This window comes from Spinacia oleracea, chromosome 4 (assembly GCF_020520425.1).
Source record: "Spinacia oleracea cultivar Varoflay chromosome 4, BTI_SOV_V1, whole genome shotgun sequence".
In the NCBI taxonomy this organism is placed as follows: domain Eukaryota; kingdom Viridiplantae; phylum Streptophyta; class Magnoliopsida; order Caryophyllales; family Amaranthaceae; genus Spinacia; species Spinacia oleracea.
The window spans coordinates 166,964,448-166,977,206 of record NC_079490.1 but is presented as its reverse complement, the minus strand read 5'-3'; positions in this window follow the sequence as shown (position 1 = coordinate 166,977,206).

Sequence of the window (12,759 nt, the reverse complement as noted above, 5' to 3'; positions counted from 1 at the left end):
ATTACCATTAAGGTATGTTATAAATGGCAAATTTGTCAAAAATAATCTTTTATAATCCATTTCTTGCGAAATATAACATTTTAAAAAGTTTTTTTTGCGAAAAAGGACCTTAAACTAAAAAAAAATACGAGAAACAACCTTTTTGTCTTTTTCGGCGTTTCCGGCATTGACTTTGCCGGTTTTGCTAACCTCACCATTTTTCCCTTAAAATCAAAAGACAAATTTTCCAAAAACAACATTTTATAACCCACTTTTTGCGAGAAACAACCTTTTAAAAAAAAATTGGCGAAAAAGGACCTTAAACTAAAAAAAACTTGCGAGAGATAACCATTTTGGGTTTTCTGGCGTTGACCACTAATTTACAGCCTTGAGGTTGACAACTAATTTTCGGAATTAAGGTTTTTTTACGTTAATCTACTAAAAACATAAAGGATATTGTTAATCTGATTGGAAGAGGGTGGTGAAATTAGGTGTTTTTTATTGTATGCGGAGGTTATATGTAAAATGCTAAGCAATGTATTTTTGTGTTGCGGCGAGGCAAATAGCTTTAGATTGTCTCTACCATATGCATGAATTTTATAAAGGTAAGGGTTTAGAAATAAGTAGATATCTAAGTATACTATTAATCAATTGTAATTTTTTTTAGGTTTTAATCAACTACTTTTATATGAGAGAATATGGAGGGAAATGGGTGTAAATAAGGAAAAACGAAAACATGTGACCTGCACATGGGAAGTCATGGCAGGAAATTAGTGGTCAACGCTAGAAAACCCAAAAAGGTCTTTTTTCGCAAAACAAAAATTAACAGGTTGTTTCTCGCAAAAAGTTGTGTATAAAATGTTGTTTTTGACAAATTTATCTTTTGATTTTAAGGGGAAAATGACGAGGTTAGCAAAATCGACGAATTCAATAGTGGATGAAATGAGTAGTCAACGCCGGAAAAAACAAAAAGGTTGTCTCTCGCAAGTTTATTTTAGTTTAAGGTCCTTTTTCACAAAAAACTTTTTAAAAGGTTGTTTCTCGCAAAAAATGGGTTATAAATAGTTGTTTTTGGCAAATTTGTCTTTATAAATAAAAGTTAATGATCAAATATAGTATTGTAGTTAGACCTGTCAAACGGGTCGGGTCGGGTCGGGTCGGGTCAGTGTCGGTCAACTTCGGGTTCGGGTTATAACGAGTCGGTCAGTTTCGGGTTCGGGTTGACAAATGCTTGTTCAAGACCCAGAGTGTTCGGGTTCGGGTTGACCCAACGGGTTGAGAGCTTTTATTACGCCTTTTTTTATTACGCACTTTTTACTATTATATGCCTTTTTTACGGGTTCGGATTGACCCACGGGTTAAATGATTATTATAACTATTAGTTTTACTCGTATAATGATTTTAGATGTACATGAAATTAAAAGCATTTCAAATTTTTAACATTTAGATTTCTAATTATTAATAATTATCATACTATAATAGTAAAACATGAAAGAAACAGCACTGCAACAGCAATATAAACATAGTACTAATAATAGTATGACATTGAAAGGTCTAATTAGTAATAATATAATATAGTAGTAAAGTTTAATAAAGATACATCCAATTGAAAGCTCGAAACTTCCATTTAGTAGTACGTACAACATTTGAGAGCATTCATGCAGCAACAGCTCTATGACTCTATCATATGCCACATGAAAGAAACAACACTGCAACATCTCTATCATTTGCCAGACCAGCAAATCAGCAAGAAGCAGCAACAACTCAGCAAGCAACAAGTAACATAACCTGCAGGCTACAACCATTCATTCATTCATTTAGGTTTCTTCATACTGAACCTGCAAAGCTGTAACCATTTCATTCAATGAACAAAACCTGCAGCAAGCCAAAAACAGACTGTAACAAGCCAAAAACGGAACCTGCAGGCTGCAGCCATCAGACATTCAGACACCACAACAGACCAACAGTAGCCAAAGAACTACAGGACCAAGCAGAAGGTCCTCGTAATTTAATTCCAAGTATTTCAAATACAGTCATGCTCAAATTAAAAATACAAACTAAAATTTACTAATAAAGTCAAGTGAAGCTTAATAAAACAAAGTTTCGATAACGCAAAATAAAACAAACAGCTCCAAAATGTAATCAGAACTTTTCTCAGAAGTCCTCCTCATCTTCACCATACTCATCATCACTGATTTCTTGAGGTGCAATGTTGGGATCTTGAAGAAGAGGAATCTCAATACCATCATCAAGAGAATTGTCACCTTCAAGCAATTCAATTAATTAAGAAATATATTAAACATTTAAACACGTAAAGATAATTAAAATGAGCTTAAAATATTTATTTTTAGGGGATAAATGACTCACCCTTTTCGACATCGTAGCCAATTATCCAACTCCGAGTTGTAATTAAAACTTCTGCATTCTCAGGTAACAAAGAAGCTCTCCACTTTGTTAATATCCTACTTCCTAAGCTAAAAGCCGACTCAGATGCAATGGTAGTAATAGGGATGCTTAACAACTCTCGAGCCATTTTTGCAACTTGTGGGAACCTTATTTCATTATCTTTCCACCATTGAAGAACATCCAATTCTGCTAAAGGATATAGTTTATGCTCACCCAAATAGTCATCAAGTTGTGTTCTACCTTGAAAAGACGAACTCTCAAAGTTCGAAAATGCCTACATAGCACAAACATAGACATTAGGACAAAATATAAACTATTTAATAACATAACCAATAAAAATTATAGATGAGAGGTAAGGAACTTACAGCAAGGTGGTTACTTTCACATCTAGCTCCAGGGACATTATCTTGCACATTACCAGTTGTTACTCTTCAAAGAGCTTGAATAGAGATGTTAGGTTATGATACATATGACAATTCATAAATCATGCGGAAAAACCATAAAGCCAGGAAAACATATTATTTACACATAATCATTTAGCATAGTTTAGATGCATACTCTTTGTTGCGTGCCTTCCCTAGCTGCGCCCGAACCGAACAAGAACAAGTCTTTAGGACTCCAAGTGTCGTCCCTCCGTAGATAGTCCACAACACGTCCGGATCCGCCTTAAGATTGACCAACTAGAATCGCCCTTAAGGTACTCTGAATTTTCGGCACTTTATAGGCAATTGTATGACTGAATTTTGCTCTCAAAAACTCACTTTGAATACTTTAATGCTCGATGTAAATATGTGACCCTAGGCACCTATTTATAGAGTTATGGAAAAGGATTTGGAATCCTATTAGGATACTAATTTATTTAATTATAATCCTACTAGGACTCTAATTAAATAAACTAAATCTTTTAGGATTAGATTTAATCATATGACAAATCCCGGTAGCTTTAGGATTCGAGTAGCACACAAACACACACGCACGCACAGCAGCCCACGAGGGGCGCCATGCGCGCGCGCGCAGCCCGCGTGCTCGCAGCCCACTGCCGCAAGCCCACACGCTGTCGTAGCCTTGGCGCGCGCTGGGCCTGCCTTGCGGTGGGCCTGGCGCAGCCTTGGCTGGTGCGTTTGTGGCGCGCTGGCTTGCTGGGCGATGGCCCGGCTTCGTGCTGGGCCTTCGTCTGGCAGGCCTCGTCCGATGCTAATTCGTACGATGCGCTTCCGATTAATTTCCCGATTCCGGAATTCATTTCTGATACGAACAATATTCAACATTTCCGATTCCGGAATCAATTTCCGTTTCGAACAAATATTTAATATTTCCGTTTCCGGAATTATTTTCCGATTCCGATAATATTTCCGATTCTGACAATATTTCCGTTTCCGACAATATTTCCGATTCCGGCAATATTTCCATTTCCGATAATATTTTCCGATACGTACCATGTTTCCGTTTCCGGCAACATCTACGACTTGGATAATATTTATATTTCCGATACGATCCATATTTCCGTTTCCGGCAATATCATCGTTTCCGGAGTATTCATTTCTTGCCTGTGACGATCTCAGCTCCCACTGAAACCAAGATCCGTCGATTCCGAATATCCATAGATGGAGTATTTAATGCCATTAAATACTTGATCCGTTTACGTACTATTTGTGTGACCCTACGGGTTCAGTCAAGAGTAAGCTGTGGATTAATATCATTAATTCCACTTGAACTGAAGCGGCCTCTAGCTAGGCATTCAGCTCACTTGATCTCACTGAATTATTAACTTGTTAATTAATACTGAACCGCATTTATTAGACTTAACATTGAATGCATACTTGGACCAAGGGCATTATTTCCTTCAGTCTCCCACTTGTCCTTAGGGACAAGTGTGCATTTCCTAATTCCTTTGTCGCTCGATGCTTGCTCTTGAACATAAGGTAAGAGTTGTCATCCTTATTATGTCCAGAGGTGTTCCTCGGTTTCAGAGTTCAACTGATCAAATAAACAGATAATCATAGCCTATGATTCATCCGAGCACGGCCATGCATTTCACAGTTTCTAGCTCTCCGAGTGGCCTTGTACAACTTTTAAGCATCTCATCCCGATTTATGGGAGGACAATCCCAATCTTGCGATCTCGAGATTAGACTTCGTTTGATAGGTGATTACCAGAACGTTGCCTTTATAGCCTCCTTTTACGGTGCGACGGTTGGTCAACGTCAAAGCAACCAGTTCTCAAACAAGTAATCTCAAATCACTCAGGTATTGAGGATTTAGTGTCTAATAATTTTAATGAAATTTACTTATGACAGATTTTCATCTCTTACAGTAAAGTTTCATAGGTCTTGTCCGATACTAGTCTTCCCAAAGTAAGTATCTATGCAAATGATTATGACATTGCCATGTCCACATAGTTCAAGAAACAGAACTACTAGTCATCTTGCATTCTAGTCGTCTAACGTTTTCTATGCGTCCAATTTTATAGAAAACTCCGACTAGGGACCATTTTCAACCTTTGACATTCAAGTTCACTTGATAGACATTTCTTAGTCACAGGACTGGTCCTGACAGTCTATCTTGAATATATCGTCAAATTGAAGGGACTCATCATTTAATAAACCACAAATTAAATGGAAAAATGAATTCTTTTCATTTATTGTGAATGATTAACCAATAATGTTTTACAAAGATTTAAACTCTAAAACTTTAAAACATTAAACAGGGATATCAAAGCCATTCTCCAATATGCTTGATTCCCATAGCTGCAGTGTGCGAGTTGTGCTTCGCCTACGGCAGAGGTTTAGTCAATGGATCCGATATGTTGTCATCAGTTCCAATCTTGTTTATCTCGACTTCTTTTCTTTCAACGAACTCTCGTAGAAGGTGAAATCTACGAAGTACATGCTTGACTCTCTGGTGGTGTCTAGGCTCCTTTGCCTGTGCAATAGCTCCGTTATTATCACAATACAGGGCTATTGGTCCTTTAATGGAGGGGACTACACCAAGTTCACCTATGAACTTCCTTAGCCATATAGCTTCCTTTGCTGCTTCATGTGCAGCAATGCACTCCGCTTCAGTTGTAGAATCCGCAATGGTGCTTTGCTTAGCACTTTTCCAGCTTACTGCTCCTCCGTTGAGGCAGAAGACAAACCCAGACTGTGATCTGAAATCATCTTTGTCGGTTTGGAAACTTGCGTCCGTATAGCCTTTAACAATTAATTCATCATCTCCGCCATAGACCAGGAAGTCATCTTTGTGCCTTTTCAGGTACTTCAGAATATTCTTGGCAGCAGTCCAATGCGCCTCTCCTGGGTCTGACTGGTATCTGCTCGTAGCACTGAGTGCGTACGCAACATCCGGGCGTGTACATATCATAGCATACATTATTGAACCAATCAATGATGCATATGGAATCCCATTCATTCGTCTACGCTCATCAAGTGTTTTTGGGCACTGAGTCTTGCTTAGAGTTATTCCATGAGACATGGGTAGGTAGCCTCGCTTGGAGTCTGCCATCTTGAACCTATCAAGCACCTTATTGATATAAGTGCTTTGACTAAGTCCAATCATCTTTTTAGATCTATCTCTGTAAATCTTGATGCCCAATATGTACTGTGCTTCTCCTAGATCTTTCATCGAAAAACATTTCCCAAGCCAAATCTTGACAGAGTTCAACATAGGAATGTCATTTCCGATAAGTAATATGTCGTCGACATATAATACTAGGAAAGCAATTTTGCTCCCACTGACCTTCTTGTATACACAAGATTCGTCTGCGTTCTTGATGAAACCAAAGTCACTGACTGCTTCATCAAAACGTATATTCCAGCTCCTGGATGCCTGCTTCAATCCGTAGATTGACTTCTTTAGCTTGCATACCTTTTTAGCATTCTTTGAATCCTCAAAACCTTCAGGCTGTGTCATAAACACAGTTTCTGTTAAAACGCCGTTTAAGAAAGCAGTTTTTACATCCATCTGCCATATTTCGTAGTCGTAATATGCAGCGATTGCTAACATTATCCGAATAGACTTTAGCATTGCAACTGGTGAAAAGTTTTCATCGTAATCCACACCGTGGACTTGCCTGTAACCTTTTGCAACCAATCTAGCTTTGAAAACTTCAAGTTTCCCATCCTTGTCCTTTTTCAGTTTGAAAACCCATTTGCTTCCAATGGCTTGGTAGCCATCTGGCAAATCGACCAAATCCCATACTTGGTTTTCAGACATGGAGTCTAATTCAGATTGCATGGCCTCTTGCCATTGCTTGGAGCTAGGGCTCGTCATAGCTTGTTTGTAAGTCGCAGGTTCATCACTTTCAAGTAATAGAACGTCACAGCTCTCGTTCGTCAAAATACCTAAGTACCTTTCCGGTTGAGATCTATATCTTTGCGATCTACGCGGGGTAACATTTCTAGTTTGACCATGATTCTCACCAGATTCTTCTAAAGATCTCTGAGTTTCATCCTGAATGTCATCTTGAGCATTCTCTAGAGTTTGTTGTTCGACTCGAATTTCTTCGAGGTCTACTTTTCTCCCACTTGTCATTTTGGAAATGTGATCTTTCTCCAAAAAGACACCATCTCGAGCAACAAACACCTTGTTCTCAGATGTATTGTAGAAGTAATACCCCTTTGTTTCCTATGGATAGCCCACAAGGATACATTTGTCAGATTTTGGATGAAGTTTGTCTGAAATTAATCGTTTGACGTATACTTCACATCCCCAAATCTTTAGAAAAGACACATTTGGAGGCTTTCCAAACCATAATTCATATGGAGTCTTTTCGACAGCTTTAGACGGAGCTCTATTTATAGTGAGTGCAGTTGTATTTAGTGCATGTCCCCAAAATTCTAATGGAAGTTTGGCCTGACCCATCATTGACCTGACCATGTCTAGCAATGTTCTGTTCCTCCGTTCCGACACACCGTTCCATTGTGGTGTTCCAGGAGGAGTCAATTCTGATAGAATTCCACATTCTTTCAGATGGTCATCAAATTCATTGCTCAGATATTCACCGCCTCTATCAGACCGCAGTGCCATAATCTTCTTGCCTAATTGATTCTCTACTTCACTCTGAAATTCCTTGAATTTGTCAAAGGATTCAGACTTATGCTTCATTAGGTAGACATAACCATATCTACTGAAGTCATCAGTGAAAGTGATAAAGTAGCTGAAACCACCTCTAGCATTTGTACTCATTGGTCCACATACATCTGTATGGATTAAACCCAATAGTTCATTTGCTCTTTCTCCAACTTTAGAGAAAGGTTGCTTTGTCATTTTGCCAAGTAAACATGATTCGCATTTACCATAATCCTCTAAGTCAAATGGTTCTAGAATTCCTTCCTTTTGAAGTCTTTCTAAGCGTTTCAAGTTTATATGGCCTAATCGACAATGCCACAGATAGGTGAGATCTGAATCATCCTTTTTGGCCTTTTTGGTATTTATGTTATATACTTGTTTGTCGTGATCTAATAAATAAAGTCAATTGACTAATCTAGCAGATCCATAAAACATCTCTTTAAAATAAAACGAACAACTATTGTCTTTTATTAAAAAGGAAAATCCCTTAGCATCTAAGCAAGAAATTGAAATGATGTTTTTAGTAAGACTTGGAACATGGAAACATTCTTCCAGTTCCAAAACTAGCCCGGAGGGCAACGACAAATAATAAGTTCCTACAGCTAATGCAGCAATCCGTGCTCCATTTCCCACTCGTAGGTCGACTTCACCCTTGCTTAACTTTCTACTTCTTCTTAGTCCCTGTGGATTGGAACATAAGTGTGAGCCACAACCTGTATCTAATACCCAAGAAGTTGAATTAGCAAGTATACAGTCTATAACGAAAATACCTGAAGATGGAACGACTGTTCCGTTCTTCTGATCTTCCTTTAGCTTCAAGCAATCTCTCTTCCAATGCCCCTTCTTCTTGCAGTAGAAGCATTCGGATTCAGAAGTGGGTTGACTGACCTTCCTCTTTACAGATTTGGCGCCAGTTTGCTTAGTTGGGTTGGCCTTGTTGCCACCTTTCTTAGCATTCCTCTTCTTTCCAGATTTCTTGAACTTGCCCCCACGCACCATAAGCACATCCTGCTTATCACTTTTGAGCGTCTTTTCAGCGGTCTTCAGCATACCGTGAAGCTCAGTGAGCGTTTTGTCTAGACTATTCATACTGTAGTTCAGTTTGAACTGATCATACCCGCTATGAAGAGAATGGAGGATGGTGTCTATAGCCATTTCCTGAGAAAATTGCTGATCCAGCCGACTCATATTCTCAATGAGTCCAATCATTTTGAGAACATGTGGACTTACGGGCTCGCCTTTCTTAAGCTTGGTCTCAAGAATTTGCCTATGAGTCTCGAATCTTTCGACTCGAGCCAGATCTTGGAACATGTTCTTCAACTCACTGATGATTGTGAAAGCATATGAGTTGATGAACGTTTTCTGCAGATCCGCACTCATGGTGGCGAGCATTAGACATTTCACATCCTTGTTGGCATCAATCCAACGATTGAGGGCTGCCTGAGTGACCCCGTCGCCTGCGGCTTCGGGCATCGCCTCTTCTAGGACATACTCCTTTTCTTCCTGCATAAGAACTATTTGCAAGTTCCTTTTCCAGTCAAGGAAGTTCTTCCCGTTCAACTTCTCATTTTCGAGAATTGATCGAATGTTGAATGAATTGTTGTTTGCCATATTTAAAACTACAATTGAAAAGAATAAACAAATAAATAACCATTCACAGTTTCTCTTAATAAACTTAAATTCTAGCATACATGCATAATTCAATGTTTATTAAGCATTTTATTCAAGTTATGTGTTCCGGCAGGTGTGAATAAAATGATTCCAAGATCCTAAAATCATTGAAGAACTAAGCACAGTTTGTCGACTTAATCCTAAAACATCTTAGGTAAGCAAAAGCCTTTTGCTAATAGTCTAGAAACTATTCTTGGTTGATAGGTACGTCTAAGAACTTATTAGGTAAACCTATCGATTTTGCCACGACATAAAAGGACTCCTTACTTATATCGTTGAGTTTCACCAAAACTAACATGTACTCACAATTATTTGTGTACCCTGCCCCTTTAGGACCAATAAGTAACACCTCGCTGAGCGAAAACTATTACTAGATTGATGTAAAGGATATCCAAGCAAGTGTATATTTTGGCATGGCACCTTTTAACTCAATTTTTAAGTTTGGAACTTAAGGCTCTTACTATGTTGGTTAGATTTTAAGTGAACTAAAATCCTTAATCATGCAACATAATCAAGCTTTTGATCTCATGCATTTTAAGACATATTTAAAAGCAATAAATAACTTAAAACATGCATAAGATAAATGTGATCTAGTATGGCCCGACTTCATCTTGAAGCTTTAACTTCAAAGTCCGTCTTGAAAATCTCCGTGGGAGGCACCATTTTCTTCAAATAGGATAAGCTATAATTAAAACTAATTACAACTATTTGATGGTACGCATACCATATTTGAATTGAAAAACAACTTTGGTACTTTAGACCAATTACATTCAAATTAATGGTACGCAGACCATATTTTCTATCCTATTTGGGCCATACTAGTCACTTCATAACCTGCAAAACAGTACATATACAATATATACCATTCACCCGTTCATTATCATGAATGGCCCACATAGCTGGTTAGTAAAACACATTATGCATCACGTAAACATTTGCAGCAATTAATCAAGGGCACCAATAATCTACCAAATATTCAGTCCTTATTAATTCTATCAAGTTGTTTTAACCTTAAAGATTTGTAGACCTAATCAACAGTTTATGACTAAAAGGGCTCCCACTTAAACCAATAAATTCATATGCTTTACTAATTTTAACCATAAAAATGTATTTCTAGTCTAACCGGAAACATACAAATTTAATTAAAATTTAAAGCTCATATAAATTTATAATTGAATCCAAAAGTTTAATTTAATTTCAGTCATATTTAAATTAATTCATGATTTTAATTTTAGTAAAATAATTAGAATAAATAAAATTTATTATAATTACAATATTCAAAATTAAAATCCAAGAAAATAATTTAAATTATTAATTTTAAAATTAATTAAAATTACGTAAACTGAAAATTTCAAATTAAAATTTCAAAACGATCTAATCGCAACGCAACAACCCCATGCAACGTACGCCCATGGGCCACACGCACACAGCCATCGCTGGCCATGTGCGCGCAGTCCATGCGCTGCGTCGCATCGCTGCTGCTGCTTTCCTTTGCAAGGCATCACGTGAGCTGGTGCTCGCTGCGCGCGCCAGCATTCGATGCACGCGAGCCATCGCTCGCTGCGCTCGCTCGCCAGCGCTCGCTTTATGCGAGCCAGCGCTCGCTGCGCGCGCTTGCCAGCGCTCGCTTTGTGCGGGCCATTGCTCGCTGCGCGCGCTCGCCAGCGCTTGCTGCGCGAGGCATTGACGCTGGGCGTAGCACTCGTGGCACGCGAGCTTGCGCTCGCTGCGCGCGAGGCTCCGCACGCTTGCGCGAGGCAGTGCGCGCTGTGGCGCAGCTCGCTTGCTGCCCACACGCGACTGCTGTGCCTTGCTTTCGCCCTCGCCCATTCGTCCATTGCTCACAGCCCACGACACAAGGCAGGGCTGCTGCCTTGTGCTCGTGCACCATGGCCTTGCTCATTGCATTCGTGCCGCATGGGCGACGAGCTCCCTTGCTCGTCGTCACATGCCCGCACTATACAACACCCCTTAAGGGTAACACGTAGCGTCCATTGCTTTGTGCGTGCAAGTTATATGGGCGAATCGTATAAAATTTAAAAAATTTATATTTAAAATTAATGACAAATTAATAAATAATATTAATTTCATAATTTTAGGGCGAAAAATCGAAAATTTATTATTCAATTGATTTCCGATTAATATGGATTCAAGTCTAGGTCATAAAAATTTAAAATTTATCATAAATTTACAATTTTTATGGTGGTTTTTAATCATAGGTATCTAATTAAATTATAATTAATTATGAAAATCAAATTAATTCTAAATTATTCTAATTTTCAACAAATTAATCATAATTACAAATTAGATTGCATAATTAACAAGGCTAGGCATTCAAACTTGTTAAACATATACAGTAGGTCAATCAAAAATTCAAGATTTATCAACAAGAATCGCAAATATTTAATTTAACATCTTAAATTTACGAAATTTTGCATTCGAAAAACTAAAACCTCCAAAAAGTCATAGTTAGGCTTCGAATTTGAGAATTCTGGGTTCGGCAGAAAAATATTTTTTTGTCAAAATTTTAGAATGCCTTTTACATGCGGAATTGACACAAAAATCACTCGATTTGGATGAGTAACGAAGAAACTGCCGAAAAACTGCGTACGTATAATTAAATAAACGCAATTTGCAATTAATTAACAATTACGAAAATTAATCACCCCTTCTAATTCTTGCAAATTTGTAATATTTAACCATGTTCATGCAATTTAGATTATGAAAATAATAAGAGGCTCGTGATACCACTGTTAGGTTATGATACATATGACAATTCATAAATCATGCGGAAAAACCATAAAGCCAGGAAAACATATTATTTACACATAATCATTTAGCATAGTTTAGATGCATACTCTTTGTTGTGTGCCTTCCCTAGCTGCGCCCGAACCGAACAAGAACAAGTCTTTAGGACTCCAAGTGTCGTCCCTCCGTAGATAGTCCACAGCACGTCCGGATCCGCCTTAAGATTGACCAACTAGAATCGCCCTTAAGGTACTCTGAATTTTCGGCACTTTATAGGCAATTGTATGACTGAATTTTGCTCTCAAAAACTCACTTTGAATACTTTAATGCTCGATGTAAATATGTGACCCTAGGCACCTATTTATAGAGTTATGGAAAAGGATTTGGAATCCTATTAGGATACTAATTTATTTAATTATAATCCTACTAGGACTCTAATTAAATAAACTAAATCTTTTAGGATTAGATTTAATCATATGACAAATCCCGGTAGCTTTAGGATTCGAGTAGCACACAAACACACACGCACGCACAGCAGCCCACGAGGGGCGCCATGCGCGCGCGCGCAGCCCGCGTGCTCGCAGCCCACTGCCGCAAGCCCACACGCTGCCGTAGCCTTGGCGCGCGCTGGGCCTGCCTTGCGGTGGGCCTGGCGCAGCCTTGGCTGGTGCGTTTGTGGCGCGCTGGCTTGCTGGGCGATGGCCCGGCATCGTGCTGGGCCTTCGTCTGGCAGGCTTCGTCCGATGCTAATTCGTACGATGCGCTTCCGATTAATTTCCCGATTCCGGAATTCATTTCTGATACGAACAATATTCAACATTTCCGATTCCGGAATCAATTTTCGTTTCGAACAAATATTTAATATTTCCGTTTCCGGAATTATTTTCCG